Consider the following 26,056-nt stretch of genomic DNA (forward strand, 5'->3'; position numbering starts at 1 on the left):
AATGTATGAAAAAAATTGTTCCAGAAAACTGAGAGCAACCTTTTTACTATATCAGTTTATACACACAAATTGACTTTCTGACTGATAAGGAGGGCAGGAGGTAGATGAGCAAGGAGGAAGGAACAGCATCCTAGGAGTGATGACAAAAGGTGTTGTAAGGATCCCAGATTATCAGCGCAATGTAGGAAGGGGGTGGAGGACAGCATGCAAATGTCCTTCTCTGTGTGCAGTTTGTGTGAGGGCCCTGATGGATGTGAGGAATGAGGCTAAGCAAACATAATACTGACAAGCTGTAAAAGCTGGAGGTAAGTCATAAAAAAAGCAAAAAAACCCAGGAGACTGAGGAACAGAGGCTATATCAGTTAAATCCATCTTAAAACTGAATTGTTTATTAGGCTGAATTGTTTATTCCTGTTTCTCCTTATTAGATGATTTCAGATCTTCACTCTGAGGTTGTAAAACTTACTTTGAATGTTCAGGGAAAATCTATTCACAAGCTATTTTCTAATCCACCTTGAATTATAGCTAAGAAATTAAATCAACCTCCAAACCTTCTATAGCCTTCTCTTCTTCCCTCACCATGCAATTCTCACTGAGGAAGTGAGGCAAACATGGTGTTGTCTGTTAATAAAACACACATAGATAAAAGACATAAAATTAACATATCACAAGATTATAAAATCACAAATTCTATTCAGTCTTCTGTTCCAGTAGCCTCCCTGTCAGTTATTAATTTGACCTTTGCAAATACTCTTTGCAGTATGTCACATGTTTATAAATCAGCGATGCCTTCAAAACTGCACACAAACCTCCAAAATACTAAAACAGCCTTATAGCATAAAAAAACATGCTGGTAATGCAATTTAAAGTGTATTGGTCTCCATAGGCTTAGAGAGTACAGTTTTGCCTAAGGTTGCCTGGCAAGCATGGAGTGCAGCTGGAGCAGGACCCAGTTTACATGACCCTTAAGTTCCCTAGCTCCAGAGACACCCTCTATCTTCTTGTCACTCGTTGCCACGTTCTCTTTCATTCCTGATTTATAATCTCAAGCTTGTCCATGATAATATTGGTAGGTCTTTAAAACTGCAAGTCAAAAAAGGGGATAACAAATATTTTTAAGAACTCTGTAGCTCACTGCTTCTAGACTTTTCTATCCACAAAAAAGGCCATTAATATTTTAGCTAAGAGAGTAACTGGCAGAAGTAAGATTTGTTCTTCTTTAGCACCCAGACATGCAGAAAGAGGAAAAAACTCCTAGTTTTTTCTGCTGCTAGTAGTTTATGCCATCTACGATATGCTAGGCCACGGGGGAATCTTGCGAATATGATCTGTGGGTGCTATTTGTGACTCTGAGGGTGTCTTCAGTCCAGGTGATACAGGTGAAAGTGATGTTCATTTGGCATGCCTGTGCTGAAAAGCAGTGATATGGAGCAGGTGACTCTTGGGTGTGTCAGAACAGAGACAAAATTTTACTTTCTGTTCCTTGTAATCTGATGTCAACTAGTACACAAACACCAACAACAACTTAACCGCTGTTCAACCATTCGGTGCCTCTCAAGCGAGCTACCGAAAATGACATGGGGCGTACTCAGTCTGCAGCAGGGACAAGGTAGGGTATTCCTGGGATAACCTCAGCCAAAGCAAACCACTTAACAAGCAACTTGTTAAGCCCTGGTACCTCAATCCCGTTCCAGCACCTGCCTTTAGTGCTGCCCTCAAACAGCTATATATGGCACAAGGAAAGGCTCCGCCAAGACCCCAGGATCCATACAATGAGTGCAAAAGGCAGCTTCGCTTTTCACCTTGCAAATTACTCCCAGCATATGCATTGTCCTCTTTTTGTGTTTCACCTAAATCCAAAGACCCAGGGTATTTAGGCACCTAAAGCTGTAGATAGGCATCTGCAGGCCCCAATGCCTCTCTCCAGATCTGCCCAGAGGCCTTCTGCCTAGATGCTGTTACCAGTTTTCTGAACCACATCCCTCTTTGCCAGCACATTAGCCCATTCATCTTCCTTTAAAAAATGTTGCAGAGCAGTTAACAGCTCTATGAGGAACTGTTGACATCACTAATGTTTACGGATTAGAAAATGTTAGTTCCGTGCAAATTATACTTAATTACTGTTGTAGGATAATAATTATTTTTCATTAATAGAGTCCTAAATCTTTGAAAGCCTTAAATACTGTATCTCTCATTATGTTACACAGTACAAAACCAGTGAAACCCTTTCATTAATTCATTAATGATTAGTTGGAAAAGCAAAGTGACAGATTATTATACATGCTACTAAGTACTATTAGTACACTGATATACACAGCTTAATTTAGAACTTTAATATTAGAGTTTTAGTTCTTCAACCATGGAAATTGAGTAGACTATGAAGATAAATTTTCATTTGATACTTTCTTGTCAGCTCCATTTTTCTACCATGTACTCCTTCTTTTTTTACAATTCAAACAATAAGAAACAATAAGAATCAAAAATAAATATGACTTTAACATATATTTAAGTATCATTTAGTTAACGGACTTCCAGTCAGGCGAAATGTCAAAAACAGCAGTGCTGTACCTTTGAGAAGTGGTGAACCCTCTCTCAACCCGGTTGAGAGACCAGGCAGAACCGCTTAACCAACTAAATCAAGCCCTTACTTCTGGACTTCTGCACTCTCCCAGTGCACACATGCCAGGAAAATTGGTTTACAAGGTTTGTGAAAGGAAGTTAATGAACATCCTCTTATTGGAGAGAGAAAGAGAACAAGAGAGAGCATGAATCTTGTTCTCTACACACTTTTGTCTCAAGTGGAGACAAGGGGGTACACCTAGCATGCAACATGTGCTAATACAGCAGTCTGGGATGGGTCAGGCAAATAGCATCCTAAAAGCTCCTTTATCACCCCTGTGACTACCCTGCAGATCTACACCCCAGGCACAGATAGCTGCTTGTTTGGGCAGGAAATCTGGGATGACATGCTGGGTGGGGAGCACTCCCTGAGCCAGGCTCTGCTCTGTTACCCCTGTGCCCATGACCACACCATTCAGGTCATTGAGTCTAATTGAACTGGCATTATCACTACATATGAATAGTAGATGACTGAAGGAAAAGATGCACGAATGTTTGCCTGAATGCACTCTTGCAGCAAACTGAGCCAAGGTTAAATGCACATGCATTGTTGTTTCATTTTTGTGAATGCCACATAAAATATGGAGTCTAGCCATACGAGAAAATGTCTTTAAATGAAGGCTATGTCAGTAGTCAAAGTAGATGTTTTGCAGGAGATTCTGCAGTAACTTCTGCTTGGTGAACTGGACTCTTTTTCTACTCTTAAAATGGAAAGAGAAATTCACAGATCAACTCCTCTGTTTAGGTAGAATATTATGGGAAAATGCACTGCAACAACCCTTGGAGGATACCTGTCAGCCACCAGGCATTTTCTTCCTTTCCTATCCCTGCATGGTGTTGGGTTGTCTTTGGTGGTTGCAGGACTCTACTCAAGTTGTACCTACTCTAAATAGAAAGCTCCAACTTTCCAGAAAAACTTTGTTAAAATACAGGCTTTCTGTTCCACACGAAAGTCCAGCATTTTGAAATGTGCTTTGATCACACTGCAATATCAAGTCATGGAGCTATTATTATACCTGTGCCAATTTAAAAAATAAGAAAATACTTTTTAAAAATATTGTAACAGTTTTTCAGACCTTTTCTAATGTTCCATTCAAATTTTTAATGCCAAATTATAATACAGGAAAGCACTGTAAAAATTAAATCAAAACTTGGAGGCTTAAACAAGTTGAAGTCAAAGTTTCAACGCTTTCACGTAGAAAATGCTGTTGATGTTGTGTACCTGCAAAAATTTTAAAATTAACTTGAGTCTACTGTCCAGTAGAAAGGTCTACCATCAGAAATGTTTTGTATTCATGACGTTATTCAGAGCAAGCAGTTTCACATGCTCTAACAAGCTGTATGTGAAGACAGAAGACATGCACTTAACCAACAGTGCTTTTTCTCCACCCCATACTCAACAGAATGCAAAATAAATTCCATTATTTGCTTCATTTGCATCTTTTGGGGACAGTAATATATGGTAAACATTATTAGTGCTTTACATTGACATCTGTCTGTGGAAGAAGGACTCAGAAGTTAGTCTTACCACAGGGTGTAAATTATCACTGACCTTCTGAAAAGAGAATCCCAGACTGTGGCTGGGAACACCAGGAGAGGGGATGTCCCTGCAGGCCAGCCAGTCTTTGAGAATCTTTTTTAATGCTCATTGTAAATCCTGAAGATGTACAGAAAACTTCAGTTTCTGTGATGCTTTCTAAACCACAGGAATATATTTAACACATTAATAAAGGGGAAAAAAGCCAAACAAACCCTAGGAACAATCCAGTTCCTGTCATCTCTCTTGATTTTTCACTTAGTAGACTTCTTTATGGATTAAAAAACTTTTTTTCTTATTCTTCTTGTAAAGAGTGTTCATTGAAGCTTGGCCAATAGATGGTATCACCCTTTCCAAAGTCTATGCTATGGGAGGCCTATGGAAGCATATCTGCTCAAGGCATTCATGCAAATTATTACTTACTGCCCTATATGCTCATAAATTAATAGCTTCTCTGTGGATGAAAAACAGAAATTAGACAACCATTAAGGTTGAACAATGTATAAAGAATATTAAATATTAATATATGAAATGAAAAAATATTGCAAGAGATATGAATAGATATGCCAGGAGCATAACAAGCCAAACCTAGGAATGTAAATAATAAAAACATGTTTTCAGCTAGATATTCTGGATGGTTTAGTATTCAAATTAAAGTTTGTTTTCCCATTCAGTAAAAACAAAACAAAAAGTATTTACCGTTGTTGCCTTATTTGCATGAGAGTTCATTTTCCTCCTGTGAACAGAAACAGATCTTTAAGCAGAGGTGAATCAGGATGGAAAGGCCACCTTCTCATCAGTGTGTTTTTCAAGGAGCATTTCAGAGAGGTGTGGATGGCAGCTCTGCAACTTCAAGAGCAAGAATACCCCTTACAATTTTAAGTGTTATTTGAATGAATAATTGCGAAGCTAGCTTGTGCATTTTAATGACTTGTGTCGGCAGCAACTATAAAATTGAAATGGAAATTGGATGAAGAGTTTACTTAGTAGTGGGATAAGGTTGCCTGTTGCTAAAGTGTTGCGGCTGACTGCATGTGTCACTTGTCTCCGGCAATGATGACTCTTGTTAGAGTCCCGTCGGAGCTATAGGATCTGTCATTTCACATGGTGCAGCAGCTGTAAACTATCATGTTAAAAAGACCTGATTTCTTTGTGGATCCAAGTTCATTTTTTAAATACATTATACTCTGGCCAGCTTCAGCTTATTTCTGCTAATTCTGAATTAAATACTACCATTCTGTGTCCTCATGAAAATTATTGCAAAGGTGCTCTCTATGGATTTTTGACCTTGACTGTAGATTGCTTCAGCCCGATCAGTCCTTGATTCAGCTTCCTGTTAGGTCCCTAGGAGTGACAAGTGCACCCATTATAAATATACATTTAGTGAACCATTGGATGGATCATGCCCTTGTTCCCATAGACTGATTTTATACAATTTCATTTAGCTATTATGATGTTCATTTCCAAGAGCCCAGGCTGGACTGTATCACAGGGTACCATCAAGAACTGTAGAGCCACTCCTGCCTAAACCCTTGGTGCAAATCCTACCAAGATACAACAGCACCTCACTTTTAAATTGTGCACATATAGTTGTACGGGCTTCGCTTTAGATAGGGTACTGAATCTGGGCTGTTCCCTTGCTGTAGGCTGTTCTGTGGGATTCATAGGGATGAGAAAACAGTAAGGAGGAATTTGGTATATCTGGAGTAGGCAGAAATTGTTTCTCAGGATAGTCCTAAAACAGTCTAGCGAACATAGATATCTGAGGATTTCAGATCCGGATACTTGGCTTAATCAACACATGCACACACACACACACACACACTCAGAGCACACCCTGCCTCAGAAAATGATTAATTGCTAAAGCTTTTGATTAATATCTACCATGGAAAAATCCCAACATGCATCTTAGAAAGGAAATCTCTTAGTTCTGCCTGCAGTTTGAAAAAAATCTGAATCCTGACTACATTTCAATGCTGGTAGGAAAAATGTTTCAAAATGACTGCTGTATTTTTATAAAACACAATAAGCACACAAGGCAAGATACCAATCCTTCCAAAGGCACATGAGAGTAAAGTCTAGTTGTTATAGTGCTTGGGGCTGTGTCCAACGTTGAGAAAATCCAAAATAACATTGCGCAACTGTACTATCAGACATAAGGTCAACCAGGTTCAGCTCCAAAGGAGGTGGCATCTGTTACCTACCTCATGTTTTAGTAAATAGTCTGGTTTTTATGTGACAAGTGCAAACACAGATACAAATTAATGGGAAAAGAAAAGCCCCAATTGTCCATTTGTGTCACATTGCAAACTGCTGGGTGAAAAACAGCCCAGCATCATTTAATCATCCTGTTTTCCCTATCCTTTTTCACTCATTACATTCATTACTGGTCACAAAAGACTGCTCACAAAACAGCTAGTGATTTTAATTTAATGCATCCTTTCTAAAACCTGCAGGGAAATTAAAGGAGGGAGCAACCTGGAGAGGGCTGGGGAGCAGGAGGGGGAAATGGGGCTTGGCACATCTGAAGCTTTAAATGCTAATAGTCAAACATTTCCCAAATAGATCTGAGCTGACCCTAAACACATTGGGAGGGCTTAACTCATTAGTTTGCAAATTGAGTCAAATTGACACAAGGAGTTTCCTTGCAGTGCCTTTAAAGCTCTGATGGAGGCTGGTGAGTGACCTCTCAATCTGACAGACCAACAGTTGCCAAACCATCTCAGTATCACAAAACCCAATAAAACAAACTACCCAGGCAGATCATCAGGGGCTGGTGCTAGTTTTTTTCCCCTCATTATGCAAAAGGTTGTTGTTGCCACCTCCACCTAAATTTACAGGCATCATTGGTTTACAAAGGAATAACTAAATAAGAGAGCAGTAACCAACAGATCTGGTAAGGACAGGGTGTAATATTTGGGAAACTTGACAATATTTAGTTGGGTATGTAAAAGCCCATGGAGCACAGCTCACCTGGGGGACATTGCTCTAGCAAACACCCTTCCAAATTGTTCCATGCTAGCCAGTATGGGGGCTTTGCTGGTAGATTTGCTCTTTCAAGTCCTGTTTCCTCATCTGCTGAAATCAATGGAAAGGCTCCCACCAACACTAACAGGGTGAGAAGAGAGAAATATGTACTGTGAGGAGGGCTGAAAGGGGCTGTGCTGGCATGAGCACAACCTGGGACAGGGCACAGCTCACTGCAGCCAGAGGAATGGGATTTATCTCCCGAACAAGGTGTTCAAACTGGGGTGTCTGCCCAGGAGTTGGGTGCCTGCACTGGCAGAGCCTGGGAAGCTATTGCTCTCCCCAGACAGAGGTGCCTTTCTCCTCCTGAGCTCCCCCAACCCCACTGACCAGATCGCCAGCAGCTGCCACGGGAACCTCAGCACCCAGCTCACTCCACACTCCTGTACGCTCATTTGCCTGAACCCAGACGTCCTGGGTGGCAGCACGCAGCTTTCTGCTTTGCCAGTCCTTTCTGTGAGCTATTTGCCTCCTTTTGTAGAAGAAGATGCTGCAGTCACTAGGCACCTGCTTCTGGCTAGAAATGATGTGGGAAAAAAATGATGCCCTGCTCCCACAGAAGAACTCCAAAAGACCTTGATGGCTCCACTATCTACCACTGGGAAAAGGTCTTGGTGGCTGATTTTGATAGCACATTGTCAAGGATGCATCACAACAAAAGTGTAAGACTTCTACTTAGTTTTCAAAAATAGTATCACAGCAACCTGGGGGAATTAAAACAGATTACAAAAGTCTGAAAGGGCTATTTATATATGAGTTTAGTAAGGCAGATTTGCCCAAAGCATACAGTGTAAAAGTCCTCCAACACACTATTCTATGCATCTTCCTTAAGGTGCAGTCCAAAATCTATTGGTCTTGATTCAACTTCCAAGTCACTTAGCTTGGAAATCGGTCTCAGTGCTTATTTTTCTCTTTTTCATATTCAAAGTGTGGTTCTGGTATTTTACTCAAGGCTCTTCAGAAGCACCTTCTACTCCCATCTGTCAGAATCATGTCTGCTGTGATGCCCTAGTCAAGTAACTCACAAGTTACTAGTTAAATGCTCACTTGTAACCGTAATCAAGGAATGAAGGCAAACAGCCTAGGGAGACCAATTAAGTCATGTGGTTCTTTTGACAGACCATCTCCTAAAGTACAACCTGTTGAACACAAAAGGGGAAAATATGTCCTTCAGAAATATTCCTCTGTGTCCTAGCACTAAGGATATGAATACGGGAAGTAATTACTGCTGGCTAGCTAAAGTGTGAATGTGCCTCAAAGCTGGCTCACTTTAATTGCTCCCTCTCCTCACAGTAGATTTGCCCTCTCAAGGCTGGCTGTTTACTCCTCATTTACTTGCTGAGGAGGGAACTCTCTCGCATGTACCCCATGCTAAGAACTAGTGTACTGGCAGTTATTGCAGGGCAGCTGACTTATGCAAGTTTACAACTTCTCCTCCCTCACAGTAACTTCTTTGTGTGACTATCCCATAAACCTAGAAAATTAATTTAGCAGCAAAAATAGGGGCAGTGAGCTAGGTCTAATAAAGGACTTCAGCACTTCCACACCTAACTGCCTGCCCAGTGTGGAGACCGGAGCCCAGGTTAGGAGTCCAAAACCTCAGCTCAGTGTCCCCATTGCATCCAACAGTCGGTACCTCGGTTTGTCCTGTGGGTAGCTCAGTATTGCCTCGTGAGTGACCTCAAATCACTCCTTCGGTGCTGTAGCATGAACTGTGTTCCCTTTAGCTTGACTATTTACCCAACAGAATTATTCTGCAATGCAACCTCTTTTTGTTGTCCTGGCTGGAGTTCCTGTTTCCTCCTAAGAATTAATTGTGATAAATAACTGGATACGATTTGCCTTTTGGGGGGATGGAGGGAGGGAAGGCCATAGGAAATGAGATGTTGAACACTTCAGTCTGCTCTGCCTCATTGCTATTTGCTCTCATTTGACTTTTACTAATGGGTGTTATACTTCCCTTTATTTTCCTTTTATTTCTGTTGTTTTGAAGAACTTCTTTTGGTCGCCTCTTATGTCCCCTGCTAATTGAAATGCATTTTGTGTCTTAGTTTTTTTGATTTTATCTCTGTCATATAACCCTCAGTTTGGTGGGAGAATTTTAACAAGGGGGTTTCCAAGAGGCTTTGCAGCTTCTTCTGCCAATGCAGTAAACCATTGTGTTGTAAACACATCCAGGGCTGCCTGATGATTGTGGGTTATTGTGCTCCTCATACTAATTACCCTCTATAGGGAGAGAGTGTGCAGAAACATTGTGAAAACCTTGTCTTCTCTTCCTCCAGCTTTTTGTTCCATTCTCACATCCTCGGCATCTAGTTTTTTGCCACTCCTCAGCATCTCAGGCATTACACAGTCCTTTTTGTCTGCCTCCTCTTTTGCAACAAATGTGGCGTCTGTTTTCTTAACTTCCCTTTCCTGCTGAAACACCTGAGGCCTCCTCTCATACTTGTTGCCCTTTTCTGCTCTGTTTCTACCTCTCCGATGCCTGTCTTGTAAAACAGCACCTGGTATAAACACACCATTTCAGGTGTGGTCTTTCTTGCACGTTTCCAGCTGCTGCCAGGCAAGAATTTTATTTCCAAGTTCAAAACTGCTCAGCTCTTGTCTTGGATTGTGTTCAGTGGTGCGGCACCTCTGTTGGAATCCTCATCCTGGTCATCCAATGAAAAATCCTTTTGTCTGTGCAAACACACTCAGTCACCATTTGCTGCAACAAGGTACCCTTTGCACACAGTTATTTCTATTTGCCTTTTTAGACTCTAGGCATGTTAGCTATTCACCCAGTTTTTCTGCAGTAGCATCCCTCACATTACGGTTCCTGCTGTAAGATACAATAATAACTGTTAATCTGCTGAGTGACTGAACTAGAGAGCTGCTTTACTTGCGTAGCTGGGAGAAGCTCTCTCAATGTTTGAAAACCCACTTCTCCACATGGATAAAATGAAACCTGTGGGAAGAAGCTTTTGTACTAGCTTTTAAAATTTTAGACCTCTGAGATAAATCAAGGGCCCAGCCCTGAACTCTCTTTTTGAGATAACACCCCACTAATTTGACAAAAGAGTAGCCCATGCCAAAGGCGCTAAATGAAATCACATCTAGTTTTCAATGGATCCTTCAGCCCCCAGAAACATCGCCCAGCCCCCAGTTACAGCAACATGCCTGAGTCATGGCCCGGTGCCATCCCAGGAGATATCCAGTCATTTGTCTCCATCCTACTCTCCGCCTTTTCCCATCTCCAGCTCTGAGGAAGGGCCTCCACAGCACCCACCACAGCAAAGAGCCAATGAAGTCAGGGTGAGCTGATGCCTGGAGCCTTTATTTAAAGGAGGATGAACACAAACACCCCCACTGCAGAGGACGTTTTTGGATCCCTAGCCTGGATTGTGAGGTCTGGGAGAATATGGACTTGATTTCTGTCTCACTGGAGAGAGGTCAGCTTCGTTGAGAGTTTGAATGGTGGAGTTTGGAGGTAAAATACCCTGCTGAGTGCTGACAGGGATGCCTGATTTTTAGTTGTTTTTACATGCAGGAGAGTGGATATTGCTAATATAACATGCAAGAACACCTTCTGTATTTCATTCTTTGTGGCAGGTATTTAAAAATCAACAAAACTTTAAAAAAATATGTACACATTTAACATCTGTTATCTCTTTTCTAATCCTTTAAATCCCTTAATTTACTCCAAAGTTGTTTAAACTGTTATCAACCTCTTTTGAGGGCTCTACATCTTAATCACAACTATATGACAAATATTTGATGATGCAGTATGCATTTGGCAAATACTTAGGACTCAAATGATAATACCAAAATAGAGGTTTCATATGATTACAGAGACTAAGGGATTAGAAATTAGATTTAAATGGGTCCAAGGGGCAGATTCAAAGACTTCAAACATCTTTTTAAAAACAACATGCCATGGTTTGAAAAAAATTTTCTAAAATGAATTTGCCGATGATCTCTCCTCCAGAAAAATTCTATCACTTCATCAAGCTTATTTATTTATTTAAACTGCCTTTGAAGCTCTTTTATTTCAAGGAAAAAAAAAATTTAGTTCAACTGCATACGTTACACAAGTGGAAAAATAACACCCATGTAAAACCTCAGTGGGAACTTTCTCTCTCTTTCTGTTTCATGAAGAGTAGTCGTTTCCGCAGAGCTGCTTTTGAGTTTTGTGGTAAATTGATCCTCCAGGTAAATCTTTCTGAGTGGGACTGAAGCACATAATGACAAGGTGGGGTTTTGATCTCCATGTTGAGACAGTGAGCTTGAGAAGCATCCAGTGGAGCATCCACAGGGTGACTGGCTCTCAGCAGTGGCTAATCCCAATGGAGGTCCAGTGCTCAGTGTGGCTGCCCACACACGGATGAGCAGTGCCATCCAAAGTGTCCACCATGGCCAAAAAGTCCCCGCGGGGCTGGCAGGTACATGGCACCTCAGGGAGACCTGCGCCCTGGTATAGCCTTCTCTGTCCAGCTGGTGCCAAGTTAGAGTTACAGACTTGATCTCCCTCAGCAGGGCTCACCAGACTAAGGCACTGTGCTGATGTGACCATATCACTGCCATTTCCAGAGCTGGTCTTCCTGGAGCTGGCTTGAGCACCCCTGCACCATGCTGAAGGATACACTGTGGACTCACTGAGTCAGGGAATCCCTGTTCCAGGCTAGCACATCTCCTCATCTCCCTTTTTCCCAGGATGAGATAAGGTTGGGTCTGAACTTGTGGGATGCTCATTATCTCCAGGAGCTGCTGAGCACATTTAAGATCAGGTTCTGCAACAGTTTTAAGCTTCCATTCATTATTTTTTTCAATCCCGAGTTAGATTTTGGCTAGTTTTGTGCCTGGAGCTAACTCACTAGAGGTTCAAATGAGCACTGGTGCCAGAAGAAGGGGGGGGAAAGGAATGCATGGCCCAGGGTGGAGAGGGAGGGTGGATCACCTCGTCCTGAGCCACCATGCAGCAGCACCCTCTGAGGATGAGGAGTGCAAAAGATTGTCCAGAAAATCTTTAGCATTATGGATACTGGAGACTACAGGCATGAATTTTTCTTCTTACAGTGTTTCAGTTTATGACACTGATCATCAAAGCAAGCCCATAACCAAACATAGCAAGCTGTGATGCCAGGCTTCAACACTGATGCCTACTCTTCCTCCTTGCTGCATGTTTCACTGTATTGCCATCAGCTCCAAAACAGTATCAGTGAGCAACCCTCATGGATCCCAGACCCACCAGAAATCCTGCAGCAGGGGTGCAGGGATCCAAGGAGAAGAATTAGCGTGCTGAGCAGTAGAGTACGTTTCTAGTTGGATTTCTGCTTGGACTAGGACTATAGGGGAGTATGGCCTGTGCCCCTGAGTCAACTCTTCCTACCATGCCTTTTTCCACCCCAAAAGCCTGATAATGTAATCATCACTTGAAAGGATTTATGTACTGGGTGGCTACCAGTCCCTAGGTTGGGTAAAACTCCTAGGTTTAACTACCACCCCTAGGTGGCTGAAAGTCCCTAGGACTTTTAGTGGGTTTTTTCCCATCCTTTTCTGCTTTGATCTCCCTGCACAAAACCTTGAAATGGAGAGTCATCACATAATACCAAGAACACAAGAAATACCACTGCCTGTAGATGAAATAGTACTTAATACAACAGTGATCTGAAAGAGTATATTTAAATTACGTTTTATCAGCATTGAAACTTCTGTCTTACAAAAGGGGAAAACCAGTCTTTGCTGGGTGTATGCTCTGAATAGGAAAATCAGGAGTTTATGGATTCGAGAGGCTCTTTTGCTAATGCTTTGACTGATGCTTAGAATACTATAAAAAAGAAAAGTCTCGCGAGCGAAGGACAGGCTTTGGCTTTCGTTCCTGCTAACACATCTTCCATCATCTCCAAACAAACTCAGCTCAGGTGTCTTGGTCTACTATAAACTTCAGAGGCAAAGTTTAAGAAACAAGATGAATTCAAAAGAGTTTGTGTTGTCAGCTACAAGAGTAAAAAAATGTTATCGGCTGTTTAAGCACTGCTGACTAATGTATATTCAAAAGCAAATCAACACAGTCGCACCCACTCTTCAAGCATCAAGGAAACCAGATGAGACCAGTGTCTCAGAGATATGGTGTCAAAAGATTTTTTTTTAGTCGGTGGATGGAAGGGGAGAATCGCATTAAAATGTAATGTTTGTCAATGGCAGTGATAAAAAAAGAAAACTTCCCTGGCCATTGCTGGCTGCCGCATGCAGCAATCTGAATACATTGGTAATGTGAGGGACTGATTAGTCCTGTAAGGCTGCCTACAGGTTAGCAGGCCTCATTTCAAATCTCTGACAGCAATATGTGTCGTTTCATGCTTCATCCTCATTCCCCATGTTCAACACAAACCGGGGTCACTCTATATATGGAAATCACTGTCTTCAGGGCAAAAAAATTAAAAAAGGTGAGATTGCCGCTTTAACCTCACTGGCCTCAGAAAATATGTTTTAGTCTGATACATTATACTAGTAGGAATTATTTATCAAGAAGATACAAGCTCGATATTTCAGAAATAATGAGATGTTCTGGTTTTGCAGCTGAAATTTTATGGTCCAGAGAGCATCAGCTATGAATCCAGAGAATGAAGTAAACTCGCAATGAATGATACACAGCATGCAGCTGAAGTAAAATGGCTGTGCAAAGGGTAATATGAAAGTTATAACACAGTGCAAAGCTCACTATGTCTAAAGCGCCTTTGTTGCCAGAGACAGATGTTTCGAAGACAGTGCAGGCCCAAAATGCTTGCAGCATTTATTGAGGGAAGTTTTGACCGGGAATGGAATTGCCCGATGAGGAACTTTAGTTGTTAGTCCTCAAATCCTGCAGCTTAGAAGACCTACTGAAGAATTCATGGCAAGATAATTTGAGAGCAGAAATATTTGGTGTGCAGAGATTAGTTAGGCTGCAGCAAAGGCCAGAGGTTTGCTCCTAATATGGAGTGGATTTTCACTCGTACCTTCATTTTGCTAGGACAAAAGCAGGTGTGTAAATCTGTAAGTGTCATTTTATACCACTGTTTCCTAGCAAATGTCGGTGATTTGAATGAGATGGTATCGAGCTATGTCTGAGCTCAATATACTTTTGTCCGATTTTGTTTAGTTTGCTTTCTTGTCTGATTGAACAAGCTGAGCAAAGAACTTCCATTTGGTCTTTTATTAGTCTTGCGTTAGGGTTCAGCAGAAGTATTTAAATGTCAGACACAGAATCAGTTACCACATGCATACTGCCATCCAAAGTATTTAATTCATTTGGCATGGTTTGTGGGGATTATAAACTCCATGTGACCTAATGTGGACAGGAGCACAGCCATGAGGAGCCATAGTCAGTGCTTGCAGCTGATCACATCCCTACAAGGCCAGCTGGCAGGTGCTTTGTAGCTACCACAGGTAGCAGGACTCTGACCAGGGACTCATCCCTGGCAGTGCCATAGAGTCCTGTCCTTGCATCATCACCAAGCCCTCTCCCACGCCTGCTTTCCTTTCTGCTGGCACAGGCTAGGTAGCAGTTTATGATCTCCTTTTGAGCGTTTTACCATCTGTAAAATTAAAAAAAAAGAACCATAAAGTTTCATAGGATGATACATTCAAGTCAGTTTTTACCTGACAGTGCTGGGGAGCTAATCTGAAAAAGGAGAAGGGGTATCATACCAAAAACTAAGATCATTGCAATATGCATCCCAATGACCTTAGAAAGAAACACAGCGAGTGGCTTCTCTCTTTCATTTCCCATTTCAGGCTGTTCAGGATCATTTCCAAGCTCTTCTTGGCTACAGAAAAACACTGTTGCTTCCTCTGGAGGTGGGGGAATAAGTCAGTCTCTGAACACCTGGGACCATCTCAGCCCCCAGCAGTTTTGGGCTACACTGCACATGCTGGTGAACACGCAGGAGCAGCACTACCTGAGAAGCACATCCCCCTCCCAACAGCAGGGTTTGTCTCATGGACCTCAGGGTAAGATTCACCACAGGTATCTGGGGAGAGGGTGATGAGGAGAGGGTGGTGAGCGTCAATGCTGCCTAAAACTCAGACTTCATCTAGATTTCTATCATCAGCCACCAAAAAGAGAGGCTGATGATAAGTAAGAGGGAACTAACTAAGAAAGGAACAATAAACCAAATACTTTATTTTATTTGTGCTGCAAAATGTGTTCAGTCTGTCAATTTTAGCTAGTCTAAGCCCCCAGGAAGGCTCCCTTTTGCTGACACAGGACAGGCCCATGATACAGCATTGACAAGGAGCTGGCACTCAGTTATGTAGAAGCAATAGTGTCACTTTAGGCACCATGAAATGTCCCAGATGGCCTCCAGCTGTGTCTCCAGAAGCACATGGGTCTCTAGTCCTGTGCTATCTCCTCCAGCCCATGCAGAAATGTGGGATACCTGGTGTATTTCACAGCCACTGAATCCTTCACCAGAGAAAACATGTGTGCTATGGCTAGACTTCTTATTTTTCAGGTCTTTTTATTCAACATAAATATTTAGCAGTTCTTAAGTCTGTGCAAAGATCATAAGACTGCGACACAACAGACCCAGGACAATGTAAACATGATGTGATATTTTAAATCATCTAGTTACAGTCCACGTCCTGCGCAGATCTGCACTGGTGCTACACCTGCCCATATCCAGACCATTCCCAGGTGTGTTCCCAGCCTCTGGCATCCATTTCTGTACTCCTGTCTTTGGACCCACTCAACATCCACAGTGCCTCCAAGCCAGATTCCTCTTCACAGAACCCTGGAAATCAGAGCAGTCAGGTCTGGATGCACAGGGACAGCTTTTCTAAGAATGCACAAGGTGTCAGGGCTGAGACCTTTCAAAAATTGCACCACTTTTTAAGTTTAGTTGCACTACATGTGTCACCAGAGGAACACAGCTTCTTGGAGCTCTTCTGGAAGATCTTCTCATCGACACAGAGCTTGGACTGAGGGATACTAATGAATAATGAGAAAGAGCAGAGCTTAATCTAATGTCAAATTATTCTAAGTATAATTCAAACCTGTTTCATGTGACTTAATCCAGGGTAAAACAGATCAAGAAGTGCATCTCCACGTTGTTTCTACTGTCAATACACTCACAGCAAGCAACAGTGTAAATCTTATGTGACTGCTAGAACTCTATGTCTATAAGGTGGGTTCAGGACATACTTTTGAATACCAGTTAAGAAGAACCTGCATTTCTTCCCACTCAGTGGCTATGGCGAGCTCTGTTTTATTGTGTATAAATTAATGGGTTGAATAGCAGGCCAATATCATTCAACATGGGGTAGCTTATCACAGAGGGCAAGCCACTGTAGACCGTCATGGCAATGCACAGAATCACCCACCAGCTGCTCCAGTTCTGGAAAAAAGTTTTGTTACTGCTCTGGCTTTCACAGCACTGACTTCTTTGAAGAACAAATATTCTTCTCAAAGAAGGGTTTCAGGTCTGTAGGTCACTTGGGCCTGAAAGACCTGGTAAAAGGTAGCATAACATGATGATAATAAGGCACCTATTGTCCTGGACCTGCTTCTGGATTTCTTATTTCTAAATGTGTATCCTCAGTGCAGAGGTGGAACCACTTCCTGGGTAAACTGAAGTAAATCAGGCACTCAGTCTCTGCATCACCTGTGATCGTATATACAGCTGGGATGCTGGGAGTGCAAGCAAGGACTGAGATTATGTATTTAAAATGGATAACTCTGTTTCAGATTTATCATCTGACCTCCTTTTAGGCACCCAACAGTTCACCCAAGTCAGGAATCCAAATGCAGTGGCTTTCTCACTCTGTCAAAGGGGGGGAGGACAGACTTCCAGAGAGGAGATTCAACCTGTTTAGCATCCTAGCCTGGCTATCTCCGCTTGGTGGGTGACCTTAGGTGGTGTGAGTGTGGGTTCCCTCCTCTCTGTGCAGCCTGTTTGTTTTACACAAGTACTCTGCTTGTTGTTCAAACCCATCCAGTGCTGAGCAACGCCAAGATGATACCACCTGTAAGTATGAACCACGTGGGTCTAAAAAGAAATTGCTTAATATTACTGTCACATGCTTGTCCAGCTACAGTTGATGGCAATGTTCTTATTGCTGGTAAGTACATTGGGATTTGGCCCTAACAGCTGACACAGACAAGCACAAAGTTAATTTTAACACTGAAAGAAGAAGAAAAAAGAAAAACCATGTACAAAATCGTGACAAGAGGAAGGGAAAAAGAAGAAGAGTTCATCTGAAGGTGACTGAATGCTGTTTCAGAGCTGTTGGTTGTTCTTTGGACCAGACTTGTGCATTAGTTAATATGACTGATTTTCCTTCTTTACATTTTCTTCTTATTTTGAGTCCGGATTCTGTGCAACATTTCTGCAGAAAAAAATGCATTTGTGAAATGCTGATTTTCTGCAATTAGTTTCTGATTTTTCAAATTTGTCCTTCACTCCAAGGCTTTTGAGCCTCCATCAAGCAGCATTTTTGAGAGACTATGGGAAAAAAAATCCTTACAAAACAAAAACAGTATTTTCAGAATTCCACTCTACTGCTTTCAGACTATTTCCATCAACCCTCTTATTCATTTTGATTTATTTCCATCCATAAGCAGACTAACGCTTTTCTATGCTTTTATTGTTCTTCAAGAATAGGCCTTCTATTGGAGAAAAATAATGTCTCTACGACCACCACTTTGCTCAATGCAGATCTTCATTAATCTGCAGCCACAGTACAGGCTTTTAGCAGCAAGCACTTTTGATGGGAATTGAATTTGATACTGCATTATGGTTGTAGGGCTTCTCACAATAGACTGTGTTCTTTTCTGTGTCTGTGCACAATCAGAGAGACCCAATTAAATAATTTGGTGCAATAATGGAGAACAAAAGAGTATGAGGGCTTAAAGTGAGGGCTTCAGCATTTGTATTCTCCCTTTTCTGTATCATGTTAATTAATTTGCCTGAAAACCAAAAGAAAGAACATAATGTGAAAAGCATAGCTCATCTACAACATGGAGGCACTTTAAATGCAGATACCATACCAAATCAACATGTAACAAAGGAACATTCTTTGCATTTCCATAAGAAAAAAATAAAATAAAGTTGCCAGCTAATGTTGAGTGGTCCTGGTTGTGGCCACTGGAAATAACGGTAGCTATTTGGGGGGGGGGGGGGGGGGGGGGGGGGGGGGCGGGGTGGGGAACCAAGTATCAAGGGCAGGATAATACTTTGTGCCCCTGTGGTAACATCTACAAATAAATACGCAGTTTTGAAGCCTAATTGGTGGGTGGACAATGACTGGACTCAACAGAGACAGAGATCTCAATCTTTCTGGGCCTTTAACATTTTCTTTTATCTTCTGGGCTCGATTCTAGTCTATTCTTCCCATAAAATAGCTCAAAGCAGACGCTTCCAGAGAAGTCCAGCCCCTGCTCCTCTGTTTGATTTAGAAACTCTAACAGTATTTCACTGGGCACTAGAGCAGTCTCTGCTCTGCTGTCATTCCAGTCTGCCACTGAGTTTATCCAGCAGAAAAGATCCATTTACCCCCTGCTGAAATAAATACTGTGGCCCAGCAGTCCTGCAGTCCTTATTTGCTCCTTGGAGCCTGGAAGTTGAGGTCAGTGAGCTGAGATTATTTGCAGCTTGGATGACAGGAGCTATGCTGCACTCTGCAGTGCTATCTCCTCTGTAGTCCCCATCTAAAGGCAAACCACTAAGATCTGTAAAAACAGCAGTTACACATTTTTCCTGTAATATATCATTTAAGCTATTCATTGTTTGAAGTCCTAAAAGGTGCAAACCAGAGGATTATTCTATTGTCTCTTGTTCATTAGCAAGTGGAAATTTACAGAGCTGTGATCCAATTGCATTCATTATTATTACCTGTTAAATACTACTTCAGGGATATCAGGGCGAACAATTTACTTAAAGGTTATGGAACTTATTTCACAATTTATTAATGAAAAGTATTGCATCTGGGTAAAAATACCATCACAAATTGGGACTTCAAACTGGTTTAGAAATTTACACAATTAAGTCTTTTTAAAATAGACAGATGTATGTTTTAGCTAGGTATAACTCGCGTCTTTCTAGCTGGAAAAGCTAGAAAACTTCCTAGCATCAGCCCTGTTGTATCCTCCCACCTCCACAGAACAGCTTAGTTTGGGGTTTGAGCTATACAGCAGCTTCATAACTGCAACTGTCAGGCTACCTGCATATCACACGTCCTATTGAAAGTACTGAAAATGATCACCACATCACCTCTCATCAAGGTATATTACATACCTTTGCTGCTACAGTGCCATACTTCCCAGTAGAGATGTCTCTTTTATATCAACATTCCTCCTGAATATTACTTGTGTTGACAAGTTACTAGAACGAAACCTGGGTGGGAGGATCTGGAGGTATCACAAATGGCTAAGATATTTGTGGATTTTAACCATTGCAGTTATCTGTGCATTTCCAAACAACTCTTTTAGAAGATAGAGGTCTTATCTTCCTCCCTTCTCCTTAAATATATTAAATATATCACAACAACAGCGTGAGGCATTGTTAATCACCGTTCTTTCTCAAGATCAACTTTTCTGGGATACACTACCACCAGCCATCCTGGATCAACGGGATCAACGGGAGGCTGCAGCCCTGCTTATCAGCCTATTTGGTAATACATGTGAGTTATCATGACACGTGTTGTTCATTTCGGTAGGTCTTTGGCCCATAATTAAAATATATGAGGCTTACAGTTGTTATGTTTCTACTTCCAGCATGGGGACATGAAAGCAGAATGTCCTCCTTGGATCTTAGCAAGTTACTTCTGATCCAACATTAAAAAAAAAAAAAAAAAAAAAAAAAGAAAGCATTTCTTCATACTCTCAGTTAATTCAGTCTAAAAGTGTCACACTTATTCAGCAGCAGTTAAAATAGGCTGTGATGAGAGCATGACAATTTCCAGCTAAACTAGAGGATAATTAGAAATGCCCCGTAGCAGGCAAGTCAGTGCTTCAATTTATTTGCTGTTTATTACCAAGTCCCTGCCCCTTGGGTGTAATGACTGTAAAGCAGCACCTGCAGCTTCCCAGTGTTTGATTTAGTGCTGTAAATGGTGCTCAGAGAGTAGATTAAGCTGGAATGTGATCAAACCTTATTTGCAATCCGATTATACAAACTGCTCCTTGCACTGACCAGATTGAAGTAATTTCCCTATAGAAACGTTACACTCACTTTGGTGTAAAAATGATTAACATTTGCTGACTGTAGGTCAGCCTTTCACTTCCAGTGTAATTCTTTATCAGGCAGGATGCCCATCTTTTTCTTGTGTTTGCCACGTTTGTGTACCGCACGGTATTTAACCAATGGATATAATCAACCCCCTTTTTTTTCAGGTCTTGTTGATGAATGATTGTAATAAATAAGCACTCCAGCATAAGCAGATTAAACCATTTTTTTCCCCATTTGATTGTTCAGCAGTATTGACATGCTTAATGATCTAACAGAGAATGGCTACAGAATGAAGGAATTTCCATATTTTACTGAAAATGGCTATTGAGGTATTTATAAACAAACAGCCAGTACACACGTGGTGTTTTAACTTCAGAGTTGGATAGGATTGCTGGGCACCCACATCAATCCAAGAACTAACCTACATTTCTTTCAAAAAGTGCCTAAATATTCGCTGCCACTACTAATCCTTTCACTCTTAAATAATCAGCAACATAAGGCTTCTTGGTTCCCAGTAGCCTGTTTTTTTTTTTTTTTTTGCACCGTATCAGGAATTCTGGATGTGAAAACTGTTTCTCAGACAATTAGCCTCTGGTAATGAAATGCAACCAAATATATTCTGCACACTGAAAGCAAACACTTGGCTCTCCACATAGTTCTGTGACAATCAAAGAAATATTTTTGCCTGAAATGCATTATCAAGCCTGACTCAAATACCAGCAATAACATGTTTTGTTGTATAACATTTTAAAGCTGATTTTCTACAGATGTTTTAGCTGTAACCCTTTAGAGACCACTGTCCTGAAGGTTTCACAGATCACTACATTCACTTCACACCCAGTCTCCTGAGCTGTGAGCTGGGAGAATATGGCTCCTGCCCCATTCAACAACCTTCGGAATGAGATTCCCAAAGTGCTTTGCAATATGTACCCGGTACAGTCATGCAGGCACCTTCCAGCAATCCCCAAATACGCCATGCAATCTTTTGCTCAGATAGCCCTGCTCACCTGGTTACAGCCAGCAATTTGCTCCCACTCAACTCCTGTGCGAAGGCTGTGCTGAGGCAGCGCCACGTTTGTCCCAGCACAGCTCGGAGGGGCCACGTGCAGGTTTCTCTGACATCTATATCTTCTGGCTGTTTTTTTCTGATACCTGAAAGATTAGAATTAAGTCATGCCAAAAATATCCATTTAACTTCAGCATTTTTAAGCTTTCTGTACAAAAAGCTTTGAGGAAATTAACATCTGCAAGACAACAGGCTGAGTTATGGGTTTATTTATATGCCTTTAATTTTATTCCCTGATTGGAAAGAAAGAAAATTGGGTCCTGATGGATCTCTTTGTCAAAGTCAATTTTATCCCAGTCCCACTGGAAAGAAGTCAGATCCTGCCACCCATTGAGAGGGTGTCAGATCAGCCCATTACCTTGCAAATGGGAGGCTTTTTTTTCACCTCATTTTCTGAAGATTGCAGCAGTCGCCTGTAACAGAATACAAGAGCTGAGTTTCATGAGAACAACTGGTCACAACAAAACAATTTCTAATAGAAGTTTTCTTTGGTTTTTCAGCAGCAATTCACTTTCCTTTGGACAGAGCCGCAGACGTACCATGACAGGAGCATGTCATATAGGTGTATGGAGATGCTGCACTAAGCACTTCATTCATAAAGACAGCTCCTCATCATAAAGCAAAGTATTTTGATGGCCCTGATATGAAATTACATTACTTGGTGTTTCACAAATGAAGCTCCTTACCTTCTGGCTCTGTGCTATGTCAAAAAGAAAAAATGAATAGTTGTTCTTGCGCTCTTACAGGGGGAAAGCCAGAGATGTAATGACACCCCGATTTCTGAGTCTTACTGAGCGGGCAGGCAATGTAAAGCCTGTCCGTATGGAAAGCAGGACTGAGGTGACAGGGCTCTTATCCAGAGCAGCACAATGGGACCAGTATCAGGGTAAGCAGGAAATGGCTCAGTATTTAAGCGTTTGTAGCAACGATGTGGAGCTGCGTGACGTACAAGTTCTTCTAGCTCACATAGATTGCAAAAACGCATTTTAAGAGAACCTGCAGACCATTTATAGGTTGAATGACTCCCTAAACATAGGAGATACATGTTTTGGTTTTGCTGTTTCTTTATCTTAATTCTTTCTCTGACCTTTTATTTCAGTTAATCAAAAAATATTGTGCCTTTTTTTTTTTTTCTTAACCATGATGCACATGCCGTTTTGAGTTAATATCAATGGGAAGTTTAGACCAGATTTGAAAATGATCATGCTGGGAGCTGTTTGATATCAGTAGGAATTTGTATGTCTGTGTGGGGATGGGATGTAAGAGTCTAAGCATCTGGACCAGCAGCCTCCACCAAGGGAAAATGGGACTTCTGTTTTGGTGGTAATAGGTCTGAAAAAGGATCTCAGAAATTGTCCCCAATTCTGGAAAACTATTCTTTTTTTAAGTGAGAAAAGGGAAAGGTAGACCATGTTTGGGAATGCTAGGTTTTTCTAAGTTTGACATTTATTACGGAAAAAATCTTACGCTCAATAGCACGGCAATACAGACTGCCACATTAAATTTTCCTGTTGTGTTTTTTCCTGGGTTGTATCAGCTGTCTCACAACATCCCACTTCTGCAGCCTTTTCCTATGTGTTTTGTCTTTATTTATTTAGGCCAGCAAATGAGATTTTGCAGCTCTAACAAGAATCCCCAGGGCCTGGTTATGGCTGAGGAAAAGCTTGTCTTTAATTTGTACCTACCCTTCCAAGGGAGTTCGGGAAAGCCTCAGGAGGTTGTGTTGGGGGGAGGGAGCTGCTTTTCCCAGGGGACTGCCTCTTCCATTACCCTCTCACTCACTCCGGCAGCCAGCAAGGTTGGAAAGGAAAGTGACAGCCCAACAGCCCCTGCAATGATTTCAAACAAGGCAACGGTCTGTTGTTTCTTTGGCAGTGAGTGGAATACACCCAGTTATGTGTTTAACAGAATGGTTATTTTTACACCAGTTGTCATTACATCTGCAGTCATTATCTTGCCGCTGCCTCTGTTTTTTCCAAGCTAATTGGAGGTTGCCCTGTGTTTACAGTGAAGCATACGGTGAGTGCTGAGGTATTTAAATACTTCAGATAAATGAAGACAAATGTCCTGGAGAAGGTTTTCAGGTGTAGCTGGAGGCTAAGGAGACATAGGATTGGTCTGGGGATGTGCTAGTATTCTATCTTCCAAAAATTGGTCCTACCTGAAGCTATCCACATCAGGCACCTTGAAACTAATTTGGCAGACCAAATTAAATCATACTTTGAGAAATTAAAAGTTCGTATTAGTTAGGTTACCATGAGTACCACCAGGCTTTACTGCCCCTGATGGGACCCCCATTCCCCCACCCATGGCTGGCTGTGGGGTCCCTGCAGCACCCTGCTCCTCATTCCCCCTCATGGGGCAGCTCTGCTCCTCCTGTACCCTGGCAGTGAGCTCAAGTGCCCATGGGCAGGGCAATGGGTGGGTCCCAGGGATCTCCATCTCATGGGTGCTCTCAGACCCCCAACAACACCACCACCTCACACAGCACTTCTGATGGGGGCCAACTGTGATTTTACATCCTCTTCTGTTAGATTTTGGTGTCTGAATCTGCTGCTTGTGGATGATTGGGAAGTCCAGGTAAGGACAAAACCATATGGGCTCACATGTACAGACCTGCCTACAAAACCTGTCCTGTTTCAGACTGGCCGTGCTTCCACAGGGTGGTCCTCAGTGGCTCCCAAACCATGCTGTACATTTCAGGATTCACAAAAAGCAGAGCAGTTCTCATGATGTGAATGCAGGAGGTGGGCACTGCGCAATTCATTTTTGATTCTCGCTTAAGCCAAGATTTGGACCCAGAAGGCCAGAGTTTTAGAAATATAATTAAAATTAATATCACGTACATTGGAAATATACTCTGCGTGTCTTACATGCATTGAGGTCAACATTATTCGAATGAGAAGTTCACTGTCTGTATTTTAACACTTTTCCTTCCTTCTCATGGCCAACATTTTGGATACTTACAGCTACAAATGGCCATGGTTTATGAGTAGTCACCTGATCCCATAACAAAAATTAAAACACTTTAATCCAGTGTGATGGCACAGCTGCTGAGAACTCAAATGCTGCAATCCCTCTGTGTCACTCAGCTCATATAAATGAACAGTTTTGTATCAGCCCCCTTCATTACTGCTACCCTTGGTTGAATCCAAGGGCTGGTTGAGAGGTAGTTATCAGTTGCTAATAAAGTATTTGGAGTTGCAGCCTGATACAGATTAATTGCAGAGGGATCTGCAGAGTCACTGTCACAGTGTCACTGTAAAATCCAACAGGAGCATCAAGAGAATGAAAAGCCACCTTATAATTCACTGCTAGGCCAGAGAATCTGTCCCTCTGCATCTGCTCACAGCTTTATATATTAAAGCCTCTTCTACCCTCCTATGGAAAAAGCAGGAATGCAACAGTGGTGCTGGGAAGTTGTCTGGTTTTTCTTTCCTTCAAATCCAGGACTGAGCTTTCCAGCTCTGTGAATACCAGGACCTAGAGGAAGAGGAAACCCCTGCCCCGGGGTGCAGATGGACATTCAAGGAAGCCTGATGTACTTCTTCCTCACCTTCCTCCCTTCTTCCTAGGGTGGGCCCAGGCTGCTACACGCACCCAGCACTGCAAAATACAGTAAAGATTAATCTTGAAGGAAATAAATTATTATAGAAATTATGTTAGCTCAGCGCCATCAGAAGATAATTGTTGGCCTCATTAGGCAACATCATTAATACTCAGGGATGATTGGGATATCCTGCAAAACAAAATGAGTGGCTTGATGCAGAAGTCTGATGAAAAATGCAATAGAAAATGTAATGGTGAGAGCTGGGGGCATTACTCACAGGAATTTCTACTGCCAGCTTGGAGATTCCCGTTTGGAAGAAAGTGAGGAGGGGAAAGACTTGGGTATGTCAGCTGGTCAGAGCTTCACAATGAGCTGCCAGTTGTGATGCAGCCAAGAAAAAAGCAGGAAAAAAAAGCTTAAAAAAAGCCAAGAAAAAAGCTCAAAGGCGCCAGCCAAGGTATTGCCAGCAAATGCAGGGAAATACTAAAGCCAGAACAGTAAAAGAGCGAAGAAAGAGGTGCCAAAATGGGACAAATAAATCCATGATGCTGCAGCTGCTGTCATCACTGCCATGCAGGCAGTGGGACTGCTGTTTGCCTGGACTGTGGGCAGAGGGGCTGGGGAGAGGGGGGCACCAACGAGTACAGAGGAAGGCTCCTTGGATAACTGGGAAAACAGAGATCTTCTTTTAAAAGATGTTACAAGTGCTTGTCTTGCTTGGCCCAGCAAAACAAAGCTCAGTTAGGATACAGCTGCTCTCTGTACATCAGGGGAGCAATGTGCAAGGTGGGAGAAGTGTGATTTGAAGGACAATGTTGGCACAATAATAAATAGGGTTGAGCTGATCCTTGCTAAGTTTCAGCTGAAAGTCAAAGGATTTTGAGTCATGAAGTTCTGGAATAGCAATCAGATGTGGAAAAATGCACCACTTCTTAAGAAGGAGCAGAATAGTTTTATGAAACATGAAGTGATGCTTGTGGCAAAGGAAGTTCCTGTGTCCCTTGTTTTCCAGGATAACCCCATGGATTTCTGCTGCATAACTAAACGACTCTGACACACAGAGTGGGGGG

Source organism: Strix uralensis, chromosome 2 (genome assembly GCF_047716275.1).
Source record: "Strix uralensis isolate ZFMK-TIS-50842 chromosome 2, bStrUra1, whole genome shotgun sequence".
In the NCBI taxonomy this organism is placed as follows: Eukaryota; Metazoa; Chordata; class Aves; order Strigiformes; family Strigidae; genus Strix; species Strix uralensis.